The 14,650-nt window shown below is 39.7% G+C and overlaps 2 long non-coding RNA genes across 31 annotated transcripts in view; both read left to right on the top strand.

Moving 5' to 3' along the window:
- LOC102711248 overlaps positions 1–6,426 on the top strand; it is a 34,544-nt gene extending 28,118 nt beyond the window's left edge. For 14 of the 29 annotated variants that reach the window (XR_005811630.1, XR_005811629.1, XR_005811625.1 and 11 more), the window contains 12 exons: positions 134–236; positions 340–393; positions 1,575–2,057; positions 2,137–2,247; positions 3,534–3,631; positions 4,528–4,733; positions 4,806–4,866; positions 4,970–5,068; positions 5,143–5,225; positions 5,318–5,518; positions 5,728–6,031; positions 6,175–6,426. This is a non-coding gene — a long non-coding RNA (uncharacterized LOC102711248). Of the gene's footprint in view, positions 1–133; positions 237–311; positions 394–1,574; positions 2,058–2,136; positions 2,248–3,533; positions 3,632–4,527; positions 4,734–4,805; positions 4,867–4,969; positions 5,069–5,142; positions 5,226–5,317; positions 5,519–5,727; positions 6,032–6,174 lie in introns of all 29 variants that reach the window. The other 15 variants (XR_005811637.1, XR_005811634.1, XR_005811628.1 and 12 more) reach the window with 15 other exon arrangements.
- Positions 6,427–6,593: 167 nt separating this feature from the next.
- On the top strand, positions 6,594–14,088 carry LOC107304068. 2 transcript variants are annotated; one of them, XR_001550067.1, is made up of 4 exons: positions 6,594–6,822; positions 7,029–7,111; positions 7,233–7,321; positions 13,832–14,088. It is a non-coding gene; the product is annotated as an uncharacterized LOC107304068 (long non-coding RNA). The 2 variants fall into 2 exon arrangements; XR_001550066.1 differs by having other exon boundaries at positions 6,594–7,111.
- Positions 14,089–14,650: the final 562 nt, after the last annotated feature.

Below are 14,650 nucleotides of genomic sequence, written 5' to 3'. Positions count from 1 at the left end.
TCAAACGATTGTCTTTTGGGTTTAAGTAGTCACTATTTTTTCCTCCATGAATATCATGTCTATCAAGTGTTCTTTCCTGTGATGGGAGTTAATATTATTGATCAATATATTCCCTCGTTTGAGGTGCTGGCAGATTGACTTGCATGGAACCTAATACTTAGCCTGGACTGTTGATTTATTTTACATATCAGTAACCTGGAGATCAAGATTGAAATTACTGCCAAATGCAATCTATGGTACCATTTTTATGCCACTAAACCTACATATTGCTGAACTCAAAGAAATGCTGTCCTGAGAAATTTCAGCAAAAGCTTCTGTTGTAATTGTCTTTTCTTGCAGCCAAAAGACTGGGATGAGGAATATATTGAAGATCTTGATGAAGTTAAACCAGAGGTCTGCTATTTCATATTTCCTAGTGTACATTGATAATATAAACCAAGCCTGTCAAGTAATCTTTCACCTGCATTTTCGAGGGCCATGACTCTATTCCAAAAGAGATCTATCCTACAAATCCAGCTTCTAATATTCAAGAATTCCATTGAAATATTAATTTATTGAAATGCATTAAATAACATTATTTATATCGAATCATATGTTCTCTATATTATGAGAAGAATAGAGTGCAGAGAAAGGATCCATCTTACCTATTCAAGCTTTTTTCATTAGGAACATCCTCACATATTGACATTTCCTATCTTCTATTAGCAACATTGAACCAACTATTACTTTAATGGCTTTACGATGTGTAATAAAAATAGCACACGATGGCGTGTATTTTCTTTTTTTATATCTTAAATCAACCTGAGTCATGCGATGATGACGATGACGGTGTATGGAAACCTAGATGATATCAAACCTAGAGTACAGGGGACGATGGAAACGCAATGTCTGTTTTATTGACTGATTAGGTTTCGATTGGCACATTTGCTAGTAATTTTTCTCACATGCTTCTGTATAACAACAACAACAACAACACATATATTTAAGGACATGGTGTTGTAAGAATATTTTTGGTTGATTTTTTAGATAGTTCATTTGTGGGTAGGAACTAGTTCCATTCTTTCTGTTTTACCTTGTTCCCCAATGGTATGGAGAAGTAGCGATGTTGCATATACCTGTCATGCATTTCTATGACCCATGCAGGTTTCATGTCTGAGAAATGGATTTAAATGGAAGTTTGTTGGAATTTCTTATTTCTCTTGCGTTTATGTTACTCTCAAGAAAGTCAATATTAGAATCATAAATAAAATATGAACAAAACCAGAAGTTCTTAATAATAAATCAATTTTGTGGATACATGCTTGATTTATATGTCTTGATTAGGAGTAGTTATCCTTTGATCAAGGTGAACTACAGTCCATGTTTTGCTTGCATATAAGGTGTACTGTTGCAAATCCAGCGCAGCTACATGAGTAAAAATTTCAACATGAAAATAAATTGAGTTTCTAATTATTTTGTATATTCTTAGTTATCATATGATTTCCTTTATACCGGATTCATAATATCAACTTCATTTTGCTGATGCACACTGTGGACATTCTTTTAACTATGGAACTTCAATGATTCTGTCACAGGTCTAGTTGTCGGTGGGCTTGCTAATATTTCAAATACAGAGACCAATACTAGGTTTGTAGTTATCAGGATCTTATGCATGATGTGAGTATGTTATTCTTCAATGTGCAGGATGTGGTTTAACTTCAATGACGATTTTTTCTTCTTGTTCTTATTGCCTCCTATAATATTATATCCTTTTACTTTTCTAATTCAGAACTCATAATTCCTTATGCTGTTATCTACTTTGATTATTTACTTCATCTCTTAAATGCTACTTCATAATGTCGAGTATGGATTCCTTAACTTCAATGTACCCAATCAGGATTCAACTTATCCTCGGAAAGTACCTCATGATGGCAATAATTTAAATTATCTAAACTTCTTTCCTTGAAATAATTTGTTTTTTACAGAAACCATTCTTTGCAAATTTTGGGGCCACTGTAACTTTTACCTTCCTTGGGACCTTCATTGCTTCTGTTTTAACAAGAGTTCTTGTGTCTTGTGTAAGAATTTCAAAATCCCTTTTGTTCTAATTTTGTTTGAAGTATGTTATCTTACTAGTCAACCTCTATCATACTGCAGCTATCTTGGTGGGCTCGCATTTCTAATGTACAAACTTCCATTGTTGAGTATCTCATGTTCAGTGTGCTTATATCTGCAACCGATCCTTTCACTGTGTTGTCAATATTCCAGGTGTTTTCTGTTTCCACATATCTCATTCTTTGACATGTATATTTATGGTTCATATCAGGATACTACTGCCTTGCATGGTTGATTGGTTATAAGTAGATTAGGATATTATATAGACATAGACTGGGAACCGAGAACTTTGCATGGGATGCCTTAATCTTTTATGAAAGAAATCGCATAGATGTTTGCTTTTTAGGATTGTATTTATTGGCTTTACCAATAAGAGAAAAACTCTATATCAGGGGAACCTATCCTAATCCTAAAACATGTAATACATCTATAAGGAAGCGTGCCTAACTAACAAGGAGACTTAAAGTATTCTTAGCCCTGACTTCCAACTAATAGTACATCAGTAGGTCCAGATACAAGAAGCACATATCACTGTACTGTCGCATTAGGATATTACAAAAAGAAAATTTTAATGAGGATGTAAGAAGTCAATAAATCAAAGGTTGTCTCTGTTGCTTGAAGAGGTTTTAAAATTATTTTTTCTCATTCGTAAAAGACATGCGTCATCTTCATTTCTTAGTAGTGCTGATACTATGCATGGTGCCCCACTGCTAGAGTGAAAAATGGTGGTTAATGTAATTGAATTTTAATTGGTAACCTGGTTGCTCAACGAATATTAATTAACCTGAAAGCAAATTTTATCAGGAAAGATTCAACCTTCCTGGAGAATAAATCCTCGTGCAGGTAATTGATAAAGAATGTGCTAAAATCTTAACATTGTTTTGTTTCCTAGTGGCTCCCCACCATAGTTTTGGTAGTGTTTCTGTTGAACTTGGAAACCAATCATTACTACCTGTTTGTGGTGATAAAGTTACTGGATATTTCATGTAACATACTGAAACTATTTAATGCACCCATTGTTATTCATTTTTAGGTACATTGATAGTGTTGTTCTTTGACAATCTATTTTCATTTAAAGATGTTCCTTGTTTTAAATGTGGCATGTCAAAAGATGTGGGAAGATGAGTGGCCATGTGGATGTTGGGAATCTGTACTAATGATGCAACTCCTGAAATTATTCTGTGCAGGAGCTAGGCATTGATGTTAACTTGTACGCTCTAGTTTTGGAGAATTTGTTTCAAACGATGCAGTTTGTTTTTACTTCTCGAGTGCATGCAATGGTTGTGAGTAGTTTCTTGTATACATGACTAACTTGTGTATCTTCTTATCTAGCGAGTGCAGATGGCGATTTCTCTTTACAGATCTGCCTCTTTCGATTACACTTGTGGAAAGGTCATTGAACATATGCATTTCTTTCTTTTATCTATTCATTTCTTCAGGACAATGTCATCAATCAGAAGTGAAACAACAGCTGGGGAGAATTTCTTTATGATGGTTTTCTAGTTCCTTGAGACCATTGTTGGCTCAATGTCATCAGGTACACCACAGCTCAAAATTCTGAAGTAAATCTAAAGGACATTTGACATTGTCATTGCCTTCCTTATAAGATTAGTTCTGTTGTATACGCAAGCTAATTAACATCATATATTCCATAACAGAACTATTTTACTTGAATTGGTAAGAATAATGTTGTAAATATTTGTAAGCTATCTAAGAGCGCAGTAGTGTACATAATAACTGTTGGGCATTACATGAATATTCAACATTTTCATCATATTAGCATGTTGATTCAATGCTCTAGCAAGCTCAATTTAGTTTTATACAGTCAATGCCAAAAATAATTATCTACTCTAATTCAGGGATGAAATTTTATGGACAGCAATATATTCTCCATTACTAGTTGGCACTGATCCAGTAGTTTTTAAGTCATTGTCAATCAGTTGGCTTATGTAACCATTCCATATGTCTGATTAAAGGTGTTGGAGTTGGATTTATCTCTGCTCTTATGTCCTATTCCTAGGTTCTACGTTGAAAACTCTGTTTGCAAAACATGAAAGACTCAGTACTTAGTATTGATCTGTGTGCATTGAATCATATCTTCATAAAATGATTCATAATCTTTCTCCTTTTAAATAATTTCACAAGAAAAGTTCTCTTAGATAATAGCAGCAAAGAAAACATGGTAGAATATGAATTCTACTATTCCTTTTCTCCTTGTAATCATGTTTTGAACTGTTTGTTTTGAATACTTGTTAAAATCCTTCTTATGGTTTTTAATGTCAGTTGTGTTATCAGTCCTTTGGCTCCTCCTTATAGTAGCTTTGTGTAAATTGCATCATTTTTTCTTTCAAATAGTGCTAACTGCAACATTTATGTACTATTATATACCCATTTACCCGTTGCTTGTTTTACTGTGAATGATTTTACTATTAGATCTTGTGAAACTTTAACCACTCTGTACCCATTTAAATATGCTGGACTGGATATTGACAAGTAAGTCATGTCATGCTACTTGTTTTCAGTTGACAAACTTTGTCATGATTAATTTATGTTGCCAGTGCTAAGCTTGTTGGGTTGTTTAACTGTTTCAGTCTTCAAAACATGGAGTACTGCCTTTTTGTTCTTTTCCCTTGCTTCTGGTAAGGACACTTCAGTACTTCACCTATCCCTTTTCTGTATTTTTTCCTTAAAAAGTTTTGTATCAATTCTAGGTTTATGTTAGCATAAGGACTTGGCTTGTCAAGAATTGTTTCTATACTATTCATAGGGATGGTATGTACAATATGCAACATTGCAATTCAGTGTATTATATGGAAAGCATGTTTGCTCCACCGCTAGATTTTTTGTGATCATACTTGCTATTTTTTTTTCTCAGGTTATGAAGCACTATACATATTCCCAATCTCTCAAACAACTCGCCGCACTTCATTTCTGCCTTCTTTCACTTACTGTCATCTCTAGCGGAAACATTCGTGTAAGCACAGTAGCTTTATTTGAGTAATACAAAAAAAATTCTCTTTGCTCTTAATAAAAAATTCCTGAATTCAGTTTTCAGCTTCATTTATATGGGCTTTGATATTGCCATGGAAGAACATAGCTGGTCTCACCTGGGCTTCATATTCTTCTCAATTGTATCCTTAACTTCCTTTTTTGTTTTCCTAAATCACCAGTTTTGACCTTTGCTCTGGTTGGTAGAAAGTTTGGTTCCTTGACTTAACAATAGATATTTATAATACTTGCAAGGTACTGTCAGGAGCCCCTTATTCAAATATAATACTTAATTGGCAGCCAAAGCCATATTATTGTCTAGATTTGCACAATTATGTCTTCTCTATGGTAAAAGCATGTAACAGTAGGATGTATATGAAAGGTGTATCCCCTAACTACAAGGGAAAATGGAAGGTCCCATGGATTGATAATCCAGGTTAGATATAATGATCATTTCTGCGTGCACTATGTTAATGTTTTTCATGTTGATGTATACCTTTCCTAATACTGTTTGTACCAGGTAGTTTAATCTATATTTGATAACAATAATTTTCATTTCTCACTACATATCTAACTGTGAGCTGGACCTCACTTGCTCACCAATGTTGAAGTGAAAATAAAGTGATTTATATGCATCTTTCACAGAATTTGAGGATGACCCAGACCTATACGTGCTGAAACCTTCTTGCTGATTAATAGGTGTCTGTAAGTGCATGCACACATTGTTAGTACAATTAGATATGCATGAATTGTCATTTTTTTCCCTAGTAATGAAGGAGTGACTTGGAGAGGCGCAAGGAATGTTCTTGTGCAGGGCTGCGATGCGGCTGAGGCAGGTAGGATGGTGATGTGGTCGCCGGCCCCAGTCATGGAGCTGGCGCACCTCGCCATCGACTACAGCGGCGACCCCGCTTCCATCCACTATGCGCTCAACGCCACCATGCTGCTGGTGAGCATTCAGTTACCTCGATCTTCTTAATGTCTATCCTGTGAAAATATGTGAAAGTTTCTATTTTGCCTAATTTTTAATATGGTACAGATTATAATCCTAAAGTGGTTTCCCTAAAAACTTCTACTGTGAAAATTTGTTAGGTGCCTGACATTCATGAGGCGATGAGGAAGAAATGCCAGCTCACAGGAACACCATATGGGAGGCGCTTTGCTAACAAGCTGTAGATTTTTACTCTAGATGTGCATGAAAGATATGAAATCCTCTACTTTTCGGTTGACATTGTTCATATCACATCTTTGTGTTGTCCAACAGGACATCATTTCATACTTGGTGTTTTTGTTCGAATTGATTGTGGCACAGGGACCATTAGTGGGATTAATTGTATCTCTTAGTCGATATGATCTCTTCCACGGGCATCTCTTCCTTTCTTCTGGGATAGGAGGTCATGGTATTCTATAAGTGCCATCAATTACTCTGTACGATTTGTGCCCAAGACTTTCTAACAAGAAAATGTAGGGGAAGGAATATTGGAAACAAAGTGGATGACATGTGCCCCAAAGCAAGTTCCATTGGTAAAAAAATAATCAGATGTGGTTTTTGCTAAAATTATTTAAGTAGTTAGCTCTGTTCAAAACATGTCATGGACAGGATTAGAAATCTTCATTTATGCACTGCCCTTGTTTTACCGAGGTTGGGATGACCCAAGACTCTGATGGTTAATTTTGTGATGTAATAAATGCATATCTGGAGCCAAAATGTCACTCGCCTGATTCGGAAGTTGTGCAGAGGTAAAAAAGTTCGTGGAAAACTACTTCACTATATGGTTTATTTATCTCAGATAGCCTGGTTCCCAATGGTTGAAATGATGCTTTGTTTTCAGTATGTGCTCGCCTTTTTTTTTTGTCTTGTCTGTTTTGGGTGATTCATGGGGAAATGATAATAGACAGTTACTAAATGGTTTTGTGCCGATGATTTATTTCTTGTATCTCCTTAGGGTACGTGGACATCATCCTTTTTTTTGCCCACAACTTCAACAAGTATGTGACGAATATTTTGATTGGAGCCTAGAGAAAACTGGTATTTATGAAATCCTCAACTATTATGATCGGCTTTAGTAGTTTATGCAATAGGAAGGGAGTAACATATTCTAGCAATAGATATGGAATGTCCAGACTTATTTTCTTGTATATGTCTCCAGATCAATACATACTTCCCAAGATTGCTGAGAGAACTTCGAAGACCTTCTCTACGTCGTCAGCAGTAGGAATAAAGCCCTTATTGAGTGAGGTAAAAGCTTTGCTTTCATGTACATTTCTCAAGTCTAATTATCTAATTTACAGATTCCAGTACCATGGCTTGTATCTGCAATTGTGAAGCAGAGAAAAGTTCATGGGAAAGAATGATATGAGGTTTCGTGGAGAAATATAGATGCGATCCAAGTTTTAGTTCTTCCTAGGGATCTTGTTAGAAGGTAGTAATAATTTCTCCTCTCTAATCCTGCAATAGTAACAGTGATTGTAGGCATGTAGTAGTTTTGTGGTAATGTGGCAGTCACTGCCCTCTTCCCTCTGCTTTTCCATCTCTGGGCTCCCCTCCTCTCCCTCTTCGCCCTCTACATCTAACGCTTCATGCCACCCTGTGGCAGATCTGCATAGGAGCATCAGGTGTGTGGGGCAACCAAGCTAAGGCTAGGAGTCTAGGGGAGTAGGAGGGAGAGCGATGGCTTGGTCATGATTGAAGTCCCAGGAAGATAGCCTACAGCCGGACCGTCCGGGCTCAGGGGCCGGACCGTCCGGTTGGGGCCCTCAGGTTAAATCGAGAGCTCTAGCCAGACTGTCCGGATATGAAGACCGAACTGTCCGGTCAGTGAAAGGAGGGACTTTTCAGTCCTTTCTTGGTGAAGTTCCTGCGAACATGTAGTGTATGTGTGTGGAAAATGAACTCAGAAAGAACATAGGAACAACAGGGAACCAAGGAAAGCACAAATATGGACACGAGACATCCTACTCCGTTGAGGCGCTCCACTAAGCGGGATCTCTCTCGATCCTTTTCCTCTCTTGGCTTCTTCACACAAAATCAACACGAGTCTCCGAATTCACCCTTAGGCACTATCAAACCCTTGATCGATCACCAAGGTCAAGATCAACCCCTTGCCTAGCCCTAAGATGCAATTCGCTCTAGCCGACAACCTTGTAAGAAGAAGCACAAGAATCCACTAAATAACTTGCCTTTTTCCTTGCGAAGCTTAGGTGCCAACCTTTATAAACTCGATCCTAGGCGAGCTAGAAAGCTTGGAGGCTTGCAGGCAACGCCTATCCATCTAGGAGTGCAGACTCCAAGAGTAACAGGCATCGACGTCTCCACATGCATCCACTTGGTCGCTCAAGATCACTCAATCACTCACTTGAATGCTCAAGAACACTCAATGTCACTCTTAATCCCTCTCAACACAACCTAGGCTAGATTCTCACTTTAATCACTATAGGAGGTGTTGGGATTGGTGGGGGAGGCTTGGAGAGGGCTAGAACAACCCTAGGAACCCTACAGTTTGAACTGAAAGCCTCTCCAACGGCTAGAATCCCAAGGTGGATTATATAGTGCTGTCAAACGTCAGCTAACCATTGGATAAAGTTACATGGGCCGGACTGTCCGGGCCCAGGGGCCGGACCATCCGGGCCACACTTGGGTTCTGGCTGCTGCCTGGGGCCGGACTGTCCGGTCTAGGTTCTCTGGAATTTTCTTTCCTAGCCTCTAACACTCACTTAAGCACTCATGGATGCATGTGTTGACTAGGTGACCCCTCTTAATAGTACGAATTTTCCTAAGACTCAAAGCGAAAAATAAAAACGCTTTTGTATTACTTCTAGTTTATCTTGAAACTTTCGCATTGGAGCGTGAGTTAAACTTCGCTTGACTTCTCTGCATTCACCAAAGATTAGCACACACATGCTTTGACTAGGATTGTCATTAATCATCCAAAACCCGCTTTAGGGGCTAGATGCTCTTTCAATCTCTCCCTTTTTGGTGATTGATGACAATACCAATCAAATCATGCCGAAACAACAATAATAGCAGAGAATAATAAATCCTAGCTCCCCCTAGGCAAATGCCATCAATACAAACAAGCATGTAGATAATGATTTAGTCTAATCCACAAATAAACACTTAAAGGTTCAACAATCATTCAGGCATACATGGAAGGAAATTAAGGCGAGCTAACACTTAACAGTCATTACAACCCAGCAAGAACACTTAAACAAAATTAAACAAGGTCTGATAGTATGGTGTTGTTCTGGAGAGGGGGAGGCTAGACTGTCCGGCTCCAGGGCGGACAGTCCGGCCGACACTGTCTGTCAGCAAGGAAAAAGATGGTGACCCCTCTCAATTCCCTACAACTTTTCCGCCTTTGGCATCAAGGCACCAAAAAGGAAGCATTGTAGGGTGGAATGAGAGGATCACTCACATCATCATCATCAGCATCGTTGTTCTCATCGTCGTCATCTTCCTCGGTATCCTCATCGCTGTCTTGAGGAGTGCGAGAGGAGGAAGCACCAGCTGCCCTTGCCGCCAAATCCGCCTCATAAGCCTTGAAAAGATCGATATAGTCTTCATCTTCAGATTCTTGGGGGATTTCATGGCTGGCATCGCGCAAAATCTGATTGATCTTGTGCTCATTGGACTTGATCTTGACGACATTTTTCTTGCAAATGCCGAAGATCACTCAGAGCGCCTTCGTGATGGGCGAGGATGGAGAAGAGGTGTGAGGTGGCTAAGAGGAGAACCAACTAGGCGTCCCTTTGATCCAAAAATCTTGGGCCCTTGAGGGATCTGAGGACGATACGGATAATGCACATACTCCCCTTCAAAGTAGAAGCTGGTCACCCTATGAATCATTATGTGCTGGAACGGAGCATAAGCTACACCCTTGGAAGGATCTAGTACAATTGCCTGAATCTCATTCCAGATATACTTCATTACGCTGAAAGGTGGCGCATAGGTGCGCATGCTCCAAAGCAAGGCAGCATAGCGAGCTGTGAGGGCTAACTTATCGCCACTCTTGGGAGAGATGGTGGTCTTGATCATCTTTAGTAGCAAGTCAAAGTGAGGGAGAAGTCCCTTGACAGTTCCCAAGGTTAGCTTGTTACTATCATCCACATAGAGCTTTCGGATGGTTTTTGGAGAGAGAGCGGGCTGAAGGTGAAGGTCGATCTTTGAGAGATTAGAAGCATCAAGCCCAAGAACAGAGGCAAACTGTGAGATGGTGATGGAATATTCAAGTCCCTCCATCAACCGTTTGACCTTCTCTTCTGAGCCATCATCACTGTCCTCAAAATAAGCTCTTGCATAGAACTGTCCAGTGAGCTCCTCACTCCAGTTATGCTCCAAGCTCATCAAAGCATCAAGATTCTTTTGATGGCAAAGATTAACAGCTATCTTTGCCTCTTGACTGGATTGCTTTTTCATGATGTCCTAGTCAATCCACTTCATTTCCATGATAGAGGACTTCTTCCTCCCAAGAAACACGGAGTTATACCAATCAACTTGGACTTGAGTGTAGAACCGATAATTTGAATTGTTTGCTAATTGCTGCTCCGGAGCCTTGCCACGATCTATCCTTGCTCTTGCCATGTTTTTAAGATAGTCGACTACCTTTCTCTAGCACATTGCTGCCGCTCCCTCCACGAGTCATGATGATTTTACACAAACAAGGAAACAAGGAATCAAAGAAAGGTATGAATATTTGAGTGTAAGATAGAGCCAAGGTATGCATAGGCCTAGAACTTGACAGGGGCCGGACAATCCGGTCAGGGCTCTCGGCCAGGCCGAGTCCCCTGGCCGGACCATCCGATCAAGAACACCGGATCGTCTGGTCCTTAGCAGGGAAAAATAATCGACCAATGCATTTTGAGTTTCGCAATAGATAGGCTAAACAGACACCTAGTAGAATGACCCTATATGGTTGGAATGTTTCCTACGTCCTCAGATTGAGAGATCGAGGTAAAAGAACGTAGAAAATCGAAGAACAGATCGATACAATACCTTGGGTTGAGAGTCGTCGATCCTTATCGCAAGGATGTATTCCTCACTTCCAATGGAAGGAGAAACATGGAGCCCGACGGAGTTTCGACGATGGAATCGTGAGATCACCTCAGGGGGTTGAGAGGAAGCTAGTGTTTGAGGGAGAGAGAGATTGAGGGGAGAAACTGACTTGGAGTCGGCCTCTCAGGGTATTTATATACCCTGGGGGCCGGACCGTCCGGCCGCCTGAGAACAGGCAGGCCGAGGGCTTTAGTCGGACCGTCCGGCGGTGGGCGGACAGTCCGGCCTAAGCAGACTAGGCACATTTCAAGAAGCTGAAGCGAGACTCGACGAGAGGTGTTGACTTTGTTTGAGGACCAGTACAATCAACATTACATAACAATGGTCCTCAACCAAACATCAACCTTTCCGCAATCTAGAAAACAAGTTTTCGCAAATCACACAAGATTTTCACAATGTTTTTCACAAAACATTGCAAGAAGCTGAAGCGAGACTCGACGAGAGGTGTTGACTTTGAAGTTTTGTATTGGGGAATGTTTGAGTCTTTCTCCTGGTATTTAAGACCAATTCTATAGAAGAATTGACATCTAAAAATACGAAGACTCATGTTATTTTAACTCATGCAAGAAATTGGCTTTAGCTATTGAGAAGCTTATTTGATTTTCATGCAACGTTGCGAGAATCCAATATATTTAGTTCATTTCTCAACTCAAAACCTTTTCTGATCTAAGGGCTTGGTGAAAATGTCAGCTAGTTGGTGTTCGGTTCTCACATGGGTTAGGGAAATGTCTCCTTTGGTTTCGTGGTCCCTCAAGAAATGGTGTCGGATATTGATATCTTTAGTTCTCGAGTGTTGGACCGGATTGTTTGCTATTTTAATAGCACTATCATTGTCATAAAGGAGAGGGATCCTAGTCATGGTATATCCAAAGTCTTGAAGGGTTTGTTTCATCCATAGGAGTTGGGCACAACACGCACCAGCAGCAATGTATTCTGCTTCGGCGGTGGATAAGGCTATGAAATTTTGTTTCTTGGATGACCATGAGACTATAGACCGCCCAAGGAATTGACAAGTTCCTAAGGCATTTTTTCTATCAACCTTACACCCGGCATAATCTGAATCGGAACAGCCCACTAGCTCAAAACTACACCCTTTACGGTACCAAAGCCCTAGGTTTGGAGTATTAACTAGATATCCTAGGATTCTTTTAACGGCCATCAAATGACACTCCTTAGGAGAGGCTTGAAATCTAGCACACATGCATACACTAAGCATGATATCGGGCGTAGATGCACAAAGGTAAAGGAGTGAACCAATGATATAACGATATACCTTCATATCCACACACTTACCATTTATGTCAAGGTCGAGATGCCCATTTATCGGCATCGGTTCTTGATGGGTTTGGTGCCATCGATATCAAACTTCTTAAGAACGTCCTTCAAATACTTGGCTTGCGATATGAATGTGCATTCCTTGAGTTGTCTCACTTGTAGTCCAAGAAAGAACTTTAACTCCCCCATCATAGACATCTCAAACCTCTTGGCCTTTCTACTAAACTCTTCATTAAAGAAAACGTTAGTCCAACCAAATATTATGTCATCGACATAAATTGGCACACAAATAAATCACTTTTCAATTTCTTAGTGAAGAGAGTAGTGTCGGCCTTCCCGATTTCAAAGCCATTTTGGACTAAGAAATCGCGAAGGCACTCATACCATGCCCTTAGAGCTTGCTTGAGCCCATATAGAGCCTTGTTGAGTTTGTAGACATGGTCGGGGTACTTCGGATCCTCGAATCCCGGTGGTTGCTCCACATACACTAATTCGGAGATTGGTCCATTCAAGAAGGCACTCTTGATGTCCATTTGATACAACTTGAAATCATGGTTAGTGGCATAAACTAATTGAATTCAAATGGACTTAAGGCGAGCAACCGGCGCAAAGGTTTTACCGAAGTCAAGTCCTTCGACTTGAGTGAAACCTTGGGCCATTAACCAGGCTTTGTTTCTTGTGACGACTCCATGCTCATCTTGCTTGTTCCGGAAAACCCACTTGGTCCCGATGACATTTTGCTTGGGCCTCTACACAAGTGACAATACTTCATTCCTCTTGAAGTTATTGAGCTCTTCTTGCATGGCTATTACCCAATCTGGGTCTCCAATTGCGTCTTCCACTTTCACTGGTTCCAAAGATGAAACAAAGGAGTAATTTTCACAAAAACTTGCAATTCGGGATCGAGTCGTTACCCCTTTTCACATGTGATGGCGTTGCACGGTTTGGTGAATTTGAGGATAGTGCACCGTGGGGGCCAGAGCCGATTCTTACTCACTTGCGCCCACGGGATCAATCCCATACCCAAGGTCTTTATTGCCACCACCATCACCAACTTAAACGGGATCGTCTTGGATTGAGGGTTCTTGTCGAATGTCTTGTTCTTGTCTTACATCTCCAACGGCCTTGTTGCTATATCCTCCTATGAAGTTCCAATTCTTGCATCATTCACTTCAACTTGCTCTACTTGAAAGCTATTAGTTTTATTACACGTCACGTCCCTTGAGACTTCAATAATACCAGTGGTTTTTCTCAAGACCTGGTAGGCACGTGCGTTTGCCTTGTATCCTAGTAAGAAGCCTTCATCTACTTTAGATGCAAACTTAGAAGATCTAGGCCTTTTGCTAAGAATGAAGCATTTGCAACCAAAGACACGAAAGTAGGATACGTTGGGTTTTTTACCGATTACAAGCTCATATGCAGTTTTCTTGAGGAGCTTGTGGAGGTATAGATGATTGAGGGAGTGGCACGCGGTGTTGACGGCTTCAGCCCAAAAGACATTCGAAGTCTTGTACTAATCAAGCATTGTCCGAGGCATCTCAATGAGTCTGGTTCTTCCTGTCCACAATCCCATTTTGAAGGGGATCAAATGGAATAGTTTAATTCAATGTGATGTACAATTAACCATAAACTTGTGATGTACATTTGAGCACAATACAAGTTGTCCTTGTTTTTATATTTCTGTGGTATGAATGCAATGTAATTTACTCTCATATGTATAATATTATGGTTCTTCGCTAAAATTTCTTCAATTTTGATCAAATACTAAGTACGTTGGACTATTCCATTTGTTTCTCGAATTTAAATATGACAGGTCATATATATAAAAGGTAAGAATTTGTGGCTTTCATGCATTTTGCTGGGCAAAATTGTGGCATTTCAAATGTATATACAAGGTATGAATTTGTGGTATTTCAATTGAATATGTTGGAAATTACTGGTATATGTGAAGTTGGGCAATTTGTCAAGTTGGAGAGAATATGTAAAGTTGGGCATTATTTGAGTATTTGTGACTTACCTGTGATTTTTACTGCTATGTATATGTCTATTCTTCAGAGGGCATGACTAATGAATCCTGAGGCTAGCCAACTTTTAGCATTTATTTTTTTTCTAAATTTAACTCATCACTGACGGGTTAGAACTAAAATCTGTCATAGGTAGTAACTACTCTGACGTGTTCTCGCTAACGAACCGTCAGAGGTGACTTGTCTATGACGGTCACTACCCTTTGGGCCCGTCACA

This window comes from Oryza brachyantha, chromosome 4 (genome assembly GCF_000231095.2).
Source record: "Oryza brachyantha chromosome 4, ObraRS2, whole genome shotgun sequence".
Taxonomy (NCBI): Eukaryota; Viridiplantae; Streptophyta; class Magnoliopsida; order Poales; family Poaceae; genus Oryza; species Oryza brachyantha.
This window is presented reverse-complemented; position numbering and strand designations above follow the sequence as displayed.